The sequence below is a fragment of the Mobula hypostoma genome, chromosome 22 (assembly GCF_963921235.1).
Source record: "Mobula hypostoma chromosome 22, sMobHyp1.1, whole genome shotgun sequence".
Taxonomy (NCBI): domain Eukaryota; kingdom Metazoa; phylum Chordata; class Chondrichthyes; order Myliobatiformes; family Myliobatidae; genus Mobula; species Mobula hypostoma.
This window is the reverse complement of record NC_086118.1, coordinates 17,029,403-17,044,245: the sequence shown is the minus strand read 5'-3', so window position 1 is coordinate 17,044,245 and position 14,843 is coordinate 17,029,403. Positions and strand designations below refer to the sequence as shown.

The following is a 14,843-nucleotide window of genomic DNA, read 5'->3' as shown; positions in this document are numbered from 1 at the left end:
GAGTAGGATTACCTATGGAGACATAGAAGTTTTATTTTACACAATAAATTATTCATTTTAACAGTTGGGTGAGATGAGATTCCTAGATCACATTCCTCCCATGGATTTCAATTAATTCCATAAACCAAGGGTGTTTTTTGCCAATACCTCTAATAACTTTGAGGAATTACTTCCTTTTATATTGAATCATTTTAATAATATTAAGAATATATCTTTCCTTTCAACTCTAGTCTGTCTCTGTAATGAGACCTCCGGGCCTGTGTGGGGCGCCAGAGAGCACTGGGCTGTGAGGTTTTTTAGAACACCTGAACTAGTTTATTGTTGTTTAATAACAGTTGTTAATCATTTCAAGTTCCTTGTGTTTTTCTTGAGTGATTCACACTTTGTAATATGGTGTCCTGGTGCTGTTTGTTTAAACTTGTTATGTTTATTTTGATAGGCTCTGGGATTCCATGTGACTTGTATTATTCAACCAGATGCCTGACTAGCACTAATTGCAATCCTAGTCCTTTTGGAATTATTATGAATAAACTGTCATTGTTATCGCTACAACAGACTGTCTGTCCTCCACACTTGGGTTCCAACATTGCCAACGTGACAGTCTTGCCTCTCTCTTTTCCGTATCTTTTTCCATATTTTGCTCTTTTGACATTCTCAATGTACTTTGAGTGGTTAAAGTCTGGGGATTCCTGGGAATTGGTTGGGATGCAGCATTTCTTTATGAAGACTTGGAGGCCAACCTTGAACATTTTTCCCTTTCAGTCTGGTAGTCGTTTCCCATGACAGAGTTCACAATACAGGAAGCTGGTGTCAGGCACATTAATGGCCTGGCGTGCTCAGTGGAGCTGACTGAATGAAAACATTACCCCAGTGCTGAGATTGTTGGTCTGGGGGAGAATGCTGTCATTAGTTTACATATAATGTCACTGGATGTGGAGGAGCTGGTTGTGATGAGTGATGGTGATGTTGTTTCAGTGCCTGGTGACGCCTGCTGTAGGTAATCCTGCTCTCAGAAGCATATTCAAAGTCAGAAATCACTGCTGCTGGTCGACCATGAGTCTTGTGCTCAAACTGAGGTCTTGATCTTTAAATACCCCTTTCCTCAACTGACCGTTGTCACATTTCAAGGCGGTGGTAGTCCAAGAATTTCTGCTTAGCTGAGATGGGAAAAGTGGTCCACGTCTCCAGGGTTGCATAGTGACCCTTTAGATGCTAGTGCTGTACAGCAGAGGCAACCTTTAATCACTCCTTTATCAAGAAAAATTGATGATGTTTGCACAGTAATTTAAGAATCTTCAGATTTTTGTCATATGAGGAAATATTTTGGTTGTAAAATGCACCATGTAAATCTCTGTAAAAATTAATTTTAGTGATTAGGAAGCTATTTATTTATGCACGGTTATATTTATTCTGTGTTACTATCTGTGATTACATCTGCAGCTCTGATGCAGATCATTGATTTCTTTATCTCCTCTAAAGCCTGGTGAAACTACTTGCTTTAGAATTTGAAATGTTCCTCAATGCACTTCAAATCTCTGTTGTATCTGGCCCATAATTAAATATTTTAACGAATAAAATCATTTATATTTTCCATTTATAGTGTTTATGGGCATGACTTATCCACAGTTAACTGTAAATCTGCCTATATTTATATCTGTCTGCTACAAAATATGTGAAAGTTAACTTATGACTCATTGACATAAAGGAATTGCCCGAGATCAAATGTTGTACGTAATTTTAATCTGTTGATTTAATAGAGCAGATTAGTAGATGAATCAACAAACATTAGCTACAGAATTCATTCTCACAAACACCAACAACAGAAAGAATCACAGTCTGTCATGGGTGAACTTTTCTTTTAATCTCACCAGAACAATTCAGCAATGTTTGTGTTTACAGAAGAAATAGAAATGTTTATCCTTCACTGCTAAACGATTTATTATGTTGCACTTCACCATGTGAAGAATTTCATTTCAGGTTGGAACTCAAGGCCAACATCAAACTTTGTGGGATTTTCTGCCCCAGCAGAGTCAGGCATGGGTAACCCTTCATTTCTCCAACACTTCTGAACAAAAAGCACAATCAACATATACTTTTTTAGGTTCTCGACTACAATCACTGTCTATTTGTGAAATTAGCTACTGTGTCTCTATTTGAATTTTTATCTCTGCCTATTACTTAGATCAGTGGTCTAAGCTGACTACATTGATGGATTGGCAAGATTCAAGAATCAGGATGCAGATTTAATTATCACGAGTACATGGAAACGTACAGTGAAATGTATAGTTTGAATTAACAGCCATCACACCCAAGGTTGTGCCGGGGGCATCCCGCGAGTATTGCCATCTTCTGGCGCAAACATGGCATGCCAACAATTCTCAACAAACACAACAAAGAACATCATCAATTACCAGAACACAACAAGCAGCAAAAAAAGCTGTGTTATTACTCCACCCACCCACCTACATACACGGTTCTTCAATCACAGGACAGACTGTCTTTGGCCTCCAGTAGACTTGGACTGCAGACACTGGAACTTGGACATCCCCAAAGACTCACAGAAATTTGCACCTAATGGGCTTTGATTTCTGTATCTCTGATCAACCTTTGTGCTTCAATCTTCAATGTTGACCCCAGAACTCACCAATCACTGAACACTAGGCCTCAAACTCCAGACTCACTGACACTGGATCCTGAATATTAGGCTTCGAACTCCGGACTCACCAATTTGTGCACTTAAGGAGTATGATGCTTTGCAAAGTTCAGCATCCCATACAAATCAGCCTTGCCAGTTGCTTCCATCTGATACTGCTGCCCTTACTCATGTTCTTAGGCTGCAGACATATCCCCAAGTTATTTACTGTACTTCCGGTCGTCATGATGGGAATTACCACACCTGCGACCAATACAGGTATGAACCTAACACCACCTGACTCCACCAGTGCAATGGCAAAACACACATCACAACACACATCACAACAAAGCAAAGTATAGATGGCACATTTATAGAATCACTTGGAACGTTTAATAAATTCCTTTCACATGCTAAGTTCCTTTTAGGCCTCTGAATTAATATAATCAAACTAAAATGCTGACATCAGCCTCCTCCTGCCTGAAACCCAGCACCTCCATTATCACCGGAAACTGAAGCAGCAACCAATTAAACAAGGTTACCTTGATAACACTGTAACCAATGCAATACCATCATTGGCAGAGAGCTTCAACTGGTAGAGCATGTGTCCTCCTATAGAAAAGGCTATGCACTAGCGAGGAGATGGGGATGACAGTCAACATGCTCTTCTGATTATCTGTTTTATCATTTAAACAAAAAACATATTTGCCCCAAGCAACCCTAAAATGAAGCATATTAAGAATTTGCAGTCTTAGAAAATCACTGCCAATAAAATATAGATATCACCACATAAATATTGTAATGCTAATACTCTGGACACAACCAACCTGTGTCAGTTATATCACATTTATGGACATCAATTCCCAAATTCTCTGCAAGGGCTGCAATAACCATGTGGAGCCTGGCAGGCAGGACTTGGTGAACTGTGAGGATCCAGGACACCTGAGATCGACATTGTGCTGAAGCAGAGCATCGCTCCATCGCCAAAATTAGGAGGAAATGGGGGCACCAACTTCCCCTCTTGCTTCTCCTGAGTGGTGTATGTGGAAACAGATTTCCAGTGTCAATAGCAATTAGAAATGGAAGCGGATTAGTTCAAATAGGTAATTGAAGGTTTTCAAGGGCATAGTGAGCTGAAACACTTCTTTCTGTACACTCTGACTTTTTTACTGATAGTGAAATTCAAATTCAAGTTCATTGTCACAAGTGTTCATACCCAGGGTGCAACTGCCATGAAAATTAACTTTTATAGCAACATGGAACATTATAGAAATGACAAATATAAGTTAACATTATCTTAACTTACATAAATTATACACAACTAACACAAGAAAACTTACTCAGGTTGAGGTAGAAATGAGATATAGTCAGAGGTAGTGTTAGGGTATTTCAGGTTGGTTTAAAAGCCTCATGGCAGTGGGGATGAAGCTGTTGTTGAAGCTTGAGAGGGGTAGGTTTTCAGGCTCCCCTGCCTGATGACTGAGTCAAGAGGAGAAGGAACACCCAGACGGTGGTGGTCATTAATGATGTATGTTCCTGAGGCATCACTTCCAATAGATGTCATCAAAGATGGAGAGAGCTGTACTCGTAATTATTATAGTCATCTTTAGCTCAAAGTCAAGTTTATTGTCAAAGTTTATGTACAGGTGCAGTTAGAAACTTATTTGCAACAGAAGTTCTGTATCCTTATGCCGGTTATGAAATATATTCCCAACTGACCACAGTGTATTTCCAGCTCATTTATTTTAGTTACAGATATTAGTTAAAGTTGATCCTTCTGTTGTGAGTGTTATGTCAAGATCTTTCCTAATGCATGAAGGATTTCAAGCATCCCATAATGTTATTTGAGAGAAGTAATTAAGTTCTGGCTATGAAAGTCATTTTGACTATACTTTGTGGCCTCTTTTGTGGATAATTGTCCCCATTTCCTAAATATTTTTAATTTAAAAGCTCGTTCTGCCCGAGGTTGCTGGGAAAAAGTTAGCTATGTAAACATTACTTTTAATTTGCAGCTACAAAAAGAAAGCTGCCTCCGTGAGACTACTGACTGAATTCTGCAGTGAAGTGGTTAAAGGTTATATCTGTGTGAAGCATTGTTGTTCATACCTAAAATAACATGGTATGTTTAGGCATGGGAAAAGCTCACTTTTCTCCTCCTCCTTTTTGAAGAAAGGAATGACACGGTTGTTGCATTTTCAGAATGAGGGTTTATGGGCTTACTTCAGAAAATCCTGAACATCTCTCTGGTTCCTCTGAAAGGCCAGTCTGCTCCAGGGACAGTGGACATGGAAGTAAAGAATTAACAGCTTTTCACAGGAGGCTTATCTTAGATCTCCTTCAAGACTCGGCCATTGATGAGGCATTTGGCTCATTCTGAGAGTTCCAGAAAGATATCCGTTCTTGATGTTAATCTGAGAACGCCACATATTTTACAACAGCTAAGGTAAGTATGAAACTGAGCTGCTTGAATTTTCTTGAAAGAAAATCTCTTATCCTGAAGAAAATCTACTTTCCTCTGCACTGAAGATTTCCATATATTGTCTTTTCTGCATCTAAAATAAGGAAGTGCTATTTTGAAGGAAATTATATCATCTGACTGTTAATTGTTGCCATTCTGATACTACCCTGGAGGTTTAATGGTGTAAAACCACTCCTTCGAGAATGAAATGGGAAGATACAGGCTCTATGCCAAAAAGGAGAGTTAATGACCTTGAGTTTGGCTATGTAGTACAAAGTTGAATAACGTTTGTAAATGTATCAGATCTGGGCTGGTGGAGGACTGCATCATTTGTGTAAACAGGCAGTGTACAAGATGTGTCAATTTGTATATATTACCACCTGCTCAAATGAATCGTCAAGATATGCTTAGCTGCTTGGGCCTGAGGAGTTTAACATCATAATACCCAAAGGTTGTGGTCTCTGGCAACTGACAAGCTCTCAACCTTTAGTTACTTGCACTTCTGTAGGCCTTTACAATGCAACATGAAGCACACTTCAAATAAGATCTTGAATATGAGAGCGGGGAGTGGGGATTTGGGGTTCCAACATTTCTGTTAGTCTTCATTTGGGGCTTTTTTTCTGTTTTGTGGATGTCTAAGAAATTCAGGTTGCATACTGTAAACATTCTCTAATATTAAATTGAACCATTGAATTTCTATGAACAAGATAAGGTATTAGTGCATCTTGTCAATCAGTTAGTTTTGGGAACATTTGCTGAGATGCGCAGTATCTCAATCAGGAAATAAAACTTAGAATTTATAGTTCAGTGCAAAATCAGGGCTTAAACTGAAATGAGGGAGGAATAAAGATCATATTAAAGAGGTGTAAAAGAATAATATAAATATATTCAGTTATTATTTGAAAGTATGAGTGAATATATTTTTTTTAAAAAGCTTTCAATGCCTGAGGTTGCTGTAAGTTTAAAATAGCACTTACATTTGAAATAATCATTCCTAACATTTCATTGATAAATGGACATCAGTTTCCTATTTCTGTATGTACAAACGTTTGTAATTACTTATGTATGTGCACTGAAATTTGCTGTCCAATTTACTTTTTGATGATGGTTAGCACTATTGCTTTGGCTTTATTCTTACTCTAAAGTTCAGGCTTTTTCCTTCAACATTTGTCCTATCCCTAATAATTTCAATGCCACATTCTTCTAAGATTTATCAAATACAAAATCAACAACATGATTTATAAAATTGTATTGTAGAAATGATTTTAAACGTCTTGTCCCTGGAGCTGTGGAAGAAAACCACCGTCGGTGGTTAATTATCAGCCAAATTAATTTGAAATATAAAGCTATGCTTCCAGTCCTCAGTTTATCAGGGAGTGCAATGGATGGAGAGTAAAATGCAGCCATGATTCACAATAGAATTCCACAGAATTATCTCTGCTCACTGGAAGAGTCACCTCTGAGCATGTGCATAAGTAAGATTTAAATTAATGGTATTAATAAGATTTGGAATCAAATAATAAATTTTCAGCTGAACTTTCATCTTCACATTGTATTCATTGAAGTTTATCAAACAGCATTTGCTATGGTCTTTCATTAGCAGAATGTGTATGATCAGATGTATGTCTTCATGCCGTTACCTATTGTTCAACTGGTATCATAATTACTCCCTTAACGTAAATTTTCTAAAACAATCTCTGTTCTCACTTATTTTGTTGCATTAACGTTCATTGCTTTGTTCAAATACAGATATAATGACTGATATATTGACATTAAGAATCTAGTTTGGATGTTTTAAATGACAACGATAACAATATCTGCTTTCCTAACATCTGCACATCATTTTCCTCCGTTGGATTTACTTTGGAATAGTTTTAGAACTACTGTACCATCTTATCCATACTTCAGAAACTGAAAAGAAGTTCCAGATGGAAAAACATGCTTGATCATTTCACCATCAAGGCTGGATTATACCAAATATGAGCATCAGATACTTTGTTGGAGGAACTCAATGGGTCAAGCATTGAATGGGGCAAGAAGGAGTTGTCAACTGTTCAGAATTAAGAGTGGAGAAAGAAATATAGACAGAATAAAAGAGAGAGGAAGAGTGATGAGAAAGAGGCTAGAACTGCCTGGGAAACTGTGGGGGATGAAGGATGACGAGCAGTTCACGCCAGCTAGGGGAATGGGAGGGGTAAAGTTGGGAGATACAGGTAGCTTCCTGAAGACAGACAATAAGAAAGAGGCACTTGGAGCAAGGTGAGGGGGAGGGGAGAGTGCTGGAGAGCATTAAGTAGCAACCGAAAGAGGTGCTGAAATCTGAAAAATGAGGCTGGTAAAAATAGGAGCCATTAGGGGCGAGGTGAGGGACAGATGGAACTTAATGGGGAGGGCATAGTGTGGGTAAAATATGGGGGTAGTTGGTGGTAATAGTGTCATGGTCGCAAAACGTGACACTCTTACAGCTCAGGGTGTCAGAGTTTGAAGTTCAACTCCGGCATCCTCTGTAAGGAGTTTGTATGTATTTCCCATGAGCAGATCTGCCAGTTAATAGGTTAATTGGTTATTGTAACTTGTCCTGTGACTAGGGTGGGGTTAAATAGCTGGGTTGATGGGTGGTGTTGCTCGTTGGGCTGGAAGGGCCCCTTTCTGCGCAGTATCTCCAAACAAATAAATAATACAATTGATTGAACTAAGAGAGGGAAGGGGATGAAAGTAGGTGATAGGGGTGTGATGGTATTGGGTTCCCTATCTGCAAAGCCTGAAATTCAAAAGAAGATTTTTAAGTCCAATCCAGTATGGATATCTAAGGTACCATCACTATAAGGAGGTTATGCTGTATTAACCTACTCTTCAAGAATGAGCTTACTTCCTTGTCTAGTCTCTGTAGTGAGGTCTTGCAGCCGATATCCATTGCTTGAGTGGTGGGAAGCTCTCCCTTACAAGGAGCAGATACTTCCAGCTAACAAAGTAGTTTAAATGCAGTTTATTTTATTATTAAAGATATAGGGTTAAATTTAGACAAAAGGATTTCCAAACACAGGTACAATTCTTACAAACTAAAAGAACACATCACAAAGTTGTTCATTGCAGAAACTGAGGCTCAGGAATGAATTCTAATTCTCCTTTCTGTCACATCACCTTTCTGTCAGTCTGCTTGTCAATACTAACAATCTCCAACGCTTTCTGATATTTTTTTACTGTTCGGATGTGATGTTTTCCAGATCTTTGTTGGGACAAAGTAATTTACACAGAGGGTCTAAAAGTTTCTGAGGACACTGGTACAAATAACTTTGCTGTAGTTTCCTGGTTTAATGTAGAGCAAATAACATAGCCCTGTTGTGTTTGGGTAATGCAGACAAGAAGCTTCATGGTCACTTTACTTTGCAAACCACATCTCCTAGCAGCCAGCCCAGGTGTCCTTTTAACTTCAAAGAGATGACTGCTTTCAATTTACATTACGAACTGAAGACTAGTTCTTGTTTACAAAAAGAAATTAGGGAAAGAATATTTGTTAACTCTGTCACAAACAACTCTGACTCTTTGGAAAGGTCATGATGCTGTAATAGAAAGCTGAAGTTAGCAACAAGCTTCTCACACCCTAGACAATGAATAACCATCACTGGGGCATTGGGAAAGGGGACAAAATTAAGGAGAGTTGGGGGAGGAAGCAAGAGGTAAAGATTCCTTGAAATTGGAAAATTCCGTGTTCATACCATTGGCTGGAAGAATATGAGCTGTTATTCTACTGGCTAGAGTTGTGCCTCACCCTGGCAGTGGGGAAGGCAGAGCATACGCTGCTCAAAGTGGGAATGGAAAAGGGAGTTGAAATGGTATGCAGATGAGGGCTCAAGATGTCTATTGCAGACAGAGCACCAGTGGTCTGTGAATCAGTTGCCCAATTTGTGCTTGGTTAGGCTGATGTGGAGGAGGCCACATCAGCAGCATTGGGTTTGCTGGCTGAGATTGGAGGAGGGGCAGGTGAATTTTTGCTTCACCTGGAAGGGCTTTTTAAGAGGAGATACGAAAACAAATGTTCCACTCCTTGCCATTATGGGCAAAATACCAGGGCATAGGGACATGTGGATGGGCAAGGAGAGTGGACAGTGGAGTCATGGTGTGAATAGCACCTGCAGAAGTCAGAACGGGGAGAGGAGGAGAAGATGTGGCTCGTAGTGGAATCTTGTTTCAGCTGACTGAAATTCCGAGGGATGATGTACTGAATGAGGAGGCTAATGGGGTAAAAATTGAAAACTGTGGGAGCTACCTCTACTCTCGCTGGGCAGGGGTATGTTTGGGTTGACAGCAATATCTGAGATGCAAGATTTCTCAAAAACAGCACAAAAACAAGCTTTATAAGAACAGTGCAATGAGAGTCATGTTTCTTGACTATTAGAGGACATTTCAAATGTCCTGGAGTGGAAAGCCTCAGCCTCAGAGCAGATGTCGCAGAAATGGAGAGACTGGGAGAAAGAGATCTTAAAGAGACAGGGTGGGAGGAGGTGTAGTCTAGTTCACCATAGGTTTCAGTGGGTTTTAGTAATGTCCATGGATAGCTTCTCCCCTGAAATGGATACAGAGAAATAGCTTTAGAAAAGAGAAATGTCAATAATCCTGCACGCATGCTGAGCTCGTTGACTTCATCCCTGCATGCATGCTGAGCTCGTTGACTTCATCCCTGCACGCATGCTGAGCGCGTTGACTTCATCCCTGCATGCATGCTGAGCTCGTTGACTTCATTTCCTGCACGCATGCTGAACTTATTGACTTCATTTTCCTGCACGCATGCTGAGCTCGTTGACTTCATTAACTTTGCCTCCAACTTTCACCCTGCCCTCAAGTTTACCTGGTCCATTTCCGACACCTCCCTCCCCTTTCTAGATCTTTCTGTCTCTATCTCTGGAGACAGCTTATCTACTGATGTCTACTATAAGCCTACTGACTCTCACAGCTATCTGGACTATTCCTCTTCTCACCCTGTCTCTTGCAAAAATGCCATCCCCTTCTCGCAATTCCTCCATCTCCGCCGCATCTGCTCTCGGGATGAGGCTTTTCACTCCAGGACGAGAGAAATGTCCTCCTTTTTTAAAGAAAGGGGCTTCCCTTCCTCCACCATCAACTCTGCTCTCAAACGCATCTCCCCCATTTCACGCATATCTGCTCTCACTCCATCCTCCTGCCACCCCACTAGGAATAGGGTTCCCCTGGTCCTCACCTACCACCCCACCAGCCTCCGGGTCCAACATACTATTCTCCGTAACTTCCGCCACCTCCAACGGGATCCCACCACTAAGCACATCTTTCCCTCCACCCTCTCTCTGCTTTCCGCAGGGATCGCTTCCTCAGCGACTCCCTTGTCCATTCGTCCCCCCCCATCCCTCCCCACCGATCTCCCTCCCGGCACTTATCCTTGTAAGTGGAACAAGTGCTACACATGCCCTTACACTTCCTCCCTTACCACCATTCAGGGCCCCAGACAGTCCTTCCAGGTGAGACGACACTTCACCTGTGAGTCAGCTGGTGTGATATACTGCGTCTGGTGCTCCCGATGTGGCCTTCTATATATTGGCGAGACCCGACGCAGACTGGGAGACCGTTTTGCTGAACACCTACGCTCTGTCCGCCAGAGAAAGCAGGATCTCCCAGTGGCCACACATTTTAATTCCACGTCCCATTCCCATTCTGATACGTCTGTCCACGGCCTCCTCTACTGTAAAGATGAAGCCACACTCAGGTTGGAGGAATAACACCTTATATTCCGTCTGGGTAGCCTCCAACCTGATGGCATGAACATTGACTTCTCAAACTTCCGCTAATGCCCCACCTACCCCTCGTACCCCATCCGTTACTTATTTATATACACACATTCTTTTTCTTTTTCTCTCTCTCCTTTTTCTCCCTCTGTCCCTCTCACTATACCCCTTGCCCATCCTCTGGGTTTTTCCCCTCCTCCCCCTTTTCTTTCTCCCTGGGCCTCCTGTCCCATGATCCTCTCATATCTCTTTTGCCAATCACTTGTGCAGCTCTTGGCTCCATCCCTCCCCCTCCTGTCTTCTCCTATCATTTTGGATCGCTCCCTCCCCCTCCCACTTTCAAATCTCTTACTAGCTCTTCCTTCAGTTAGTCCTGATGAAGGGTCTTGGCCCGAAACGTCAACTGTACCTCTTCCTAGAGATGCTGCCTGGCCTGCTGCGTTCACCAGCAACTTTGATGTGTGTTGCTTGAATGTCCAGCATTTGCAGATTTCCTCGTGTTTGCGATGTCAATTATATTCTTAGGGAATCAGAGAATGGGCTGGAAATTAGTAGGGAGGGTGGTAAAATCGATGAGTTCTACACCATTTCAGAACTTTAGTCGTGTGATGTATGGCTGTGAAACTTGACCACTCAGTCCTCTGAAAGGCTTGCAAGCAGTTCAGATGAAATGTTAGCACAAGATCCTGAGAATTTCCTTTTATATATCAGGGAGGTTAATTGGTATGCATGGCAGACAATTAAGTCCATAGCTGGGAAATAGCAAGAAAGAGATGAAACTCATTGTTTCGGCATGTCATGAAGAGCAGAGGCTTCTCAAAGCCAGTACTTCAGAAAGTGATCGAAGTGTTAAGCTAAAGAAGTGGTAGAAAATGTTGATCTCTGACCTGCAAAACACATGGCGATTAACATTATTAACATTATGAAACCTGGCCAGAGCTTTTTCCCTGTTTCATTCCACAGATGCTATCCAACCAGTACTTCGTGTTTTTATTCCAGATTTTCATCATTTGAAGCTCCTTGTTTTTCATCCCAATGACTCCCTAAAGCATTATTGGACATCCCCCCCCCCCCAACTTTCCCCATATTAGCCTCCCCCATCCCATCAGTGTATTTTCTCCTCTTTAGCCGAGAAGCAGTTTATACCCATCTTTAGATCTTTAGGTAAAATCAGCCTGGATTAAAAAATGAATTTGTGATCTTTATACAATGCCTTCTGATTGTTTATAGAGTATACTGTGTTTATTGATATAGAAGAGCCCTGTAGGGAATACTTACTGAACACGTCTTACCAGTTTCTATTGGAGAAGCAGGACATGCTATCTCAATGTGTTAATGATGCTTTGGAGAACATATTAGTTGTTTGTTGCAAAATCACTTCTGAATTTTCGTTTTACTGAGTGAAATTTTTCAACATTGAAGCCGCCTTATTTACTGCAGGAAATCTGAAGAGCTTCTCTGTAATCAAATCATTAACATTTTATTAGGATTTATTCAAACTTTTAAATCCAAAAATGTTTATGAAACTTGATTGTTAGCATTAAACTGTGAGTACGTGATTACAACTCTTTTGCCTGTTGCAAAGTTTGTATAAAAACAAATTACTTGCTTTATTCCTCAAACCAGATGTGCTTATCACATTCCAACTGATTCAAAGTACTTCAAAGCAGGATACTGACTCCTGCATTGAAATACTGCTTTTCTCAACTTGATCCAAAGTGGACTGTGCTACACAGTTCGTCTCTCTGCAGATTAGCAATCTCTTCTGTCTGTGGTCAGCATTCTGTTATTTTCTGTTTTGGTATTTAAGAATGTCATAGCATCATACTTGCTTAACATTTGGAATATGGCCTTTGAGTGACTTCTTGTATAAATGTATTTTTATATGTTTAACTCTTATTGCTTCGGTTAGAATAGAGTGACCTGATGGCTCCATACATTAGAATCAGAATCAAAACCAGGTCTATTATCACTTACATTTGTTGTTTTGCGGCTGCAGTAAGTGCAATACATAATAAAAATATATAAATTACATTAAGAAAATACAAACATATATGAAAATGAAATAAGTGGTGTTGTCATGTGTACAACTCACAACAGGGAAGTACTGATAGACATGAAGTAGTCTCTTTATTGGACAAAATGAGATACAGCAGGCATCATACTGAGACCCTTTCAGAGCGAAAGGTCTGCCTGACCCAATGCTTCATGACTAAAGATCCAAGGACAATTCCGTATCTACAATGCATCCACAGTGCTTTCTTTGAACTACACACAAACTTCACACCTCCTGCTTCACACCCACACCACAGGCATCTCAACAAATTTTAATCAGCATTGTCTCATCTGTGATTCAAGGCTTTTAGGAACCTCTTGTTCGGATCTGCATTTTAAGTTTAATTTACAATTTACATTCAGATTTGAAGATTGGTGGCTGAAGTTATTTTCTGTAGGTACTAACACCAAAAACGCCCGAACAAGATTTTGCAGAAAGAAAGCAAAAAAAAAATAGTGAAGTAGTGTACATGAGTTCATTGTCAATACAAAAATCTGATGGCTGAGGAGAAGAAGCTGTCCCTAAAACATTGAGTGTTTGTCTTCAGGCTCTGTACCTCATCCCTGATGGTAGCAATCAGAAAGAGGGCATCTCCAGGGGGTCATTAACGATGAATGCTGTCTTTAAGAGGCATGGCCTTTTGAAGATGTCCTCGATGCTGGGGAGGCTAGTGCCCACGATGGAGCTGGCTGAGTTTGCAACGTTTTGCAGCATTTTCCAATCCTGTGCAGTGGATTGCTCCTCCCTATCAGACAATGATGCTACCAGTTAGAATGCTGCTTACAGCACAACTTGTAGAAATTTCTTAGTGTTTGTTAACAGACCAAGTTTCATCAAGCCCCTAATAAACTATAGGCGCTTTCGTGCCTTCTTTGTAATTGCATCAATATGTTGGACCCAGGATAGACCCTTGGAGATGTTGACACTTGGAACTTGAAACTGCTCACCCTTTCCACTGTTTATCCCTCGATGAGGACATGTGTGTGTTCCCTTGACTATCCCTTCCTGAAGTCCACCGTCAACTCCTTTGTTTTATTGATATCAAGTGCAAGATTGTTGTTGCGACAGCATTCAACCAGCTGATCTATCTCACTTTTTGAAGTATTAAGGAAAAAATTAACCCTTGACTGCTTGTGCTAAATGAACAATGTGCATATTGCATTCTTAAAGTGATACAATTAATTTTTACCCCATTATGGATAAAGAAACACAAATACTATTTTTTCTTAATTTTTAATTTTTTTAAATAAAGAGAGCTTAGTATAAAGGAGGTTTGTGCAGTTCATAACAAATGTACCTAATGTACAATTCATACCTATGAAAGAGATGCACCCATAGTATAATCATACTCCCACCCCTCTCCGCCCCACCCCTCCCAATCCCCATCTCCAAGCCATCATTGTATTAGCAAAAAGGGTTAAACAGAATCTTTGTCCCCACAGAGCTGCATTGGTATAGAGAAGGTGTATTTTCCTAATACATAGTTGTATGTTTACAAGTCTGGGTCTGTAGAATTTTACCGGAAAATGCTGGAGGTCAGGGACCTGTGTGCAGAGGAAAGGAAGAAAGGATGGACCTTTAGTTTGGCTGGGAATTCTGAAAATATTCAAGAAAGGGTCTATTAAATACTATTTAATTTTTCAAACAATGCAAAATATTGAATTACAGAATAAAGAAGAAGAAGAATATCTTTATTGTCATTGTTGTGGAGCAATAAGACACAGTTTAGCAGCTCAACGTTTTGTAGCACGACAAAGAATATATACATAAAATAAACTCTAAAATCTCAGGAGTGCAGTCCAAAATTAATAATATATGGAGGGGGGCGGGTAGGACTATTGCACACCTGCCATTCCTGGAAGTGTGATGCATTTAGCTGCCGCCGTCTTAGGAGGGGGGCAGGAGAAGGGAAGGGAGTGTTATACATTTCACTGCTTGTGGGTA

The 14,843-nt window shown here is 40.4% G+C and overlaps 1 protein-coding gene across 3 annotated transcripts in view; it reads left to right on the top strand.

The window, feature by feature from the left end:
- myocd (myocardin) overlaps positions 1 to 14,843 on the top strand; it is a 714,017-nt gene that overhangs the window by 169,739 nt on the left and 529,435 nt on the right. Inside the window, exon 1 of one of the 3 annotated variants that reach the window (XM_063074259.1) lies at positions 4,740 to 5,075. The exons of the other annotated variants lie outside the window; for them this stretch is intronic. The gene's annotated coding sequence lies outside the window, so the exon portion shown is untranslated. Of the gene's footprint in view, positions 1 to 4,739; positions 5,076 to 14,843 lie in introns of those variants that run through there. 3 annotated transcript variants of the gene reach the window in all.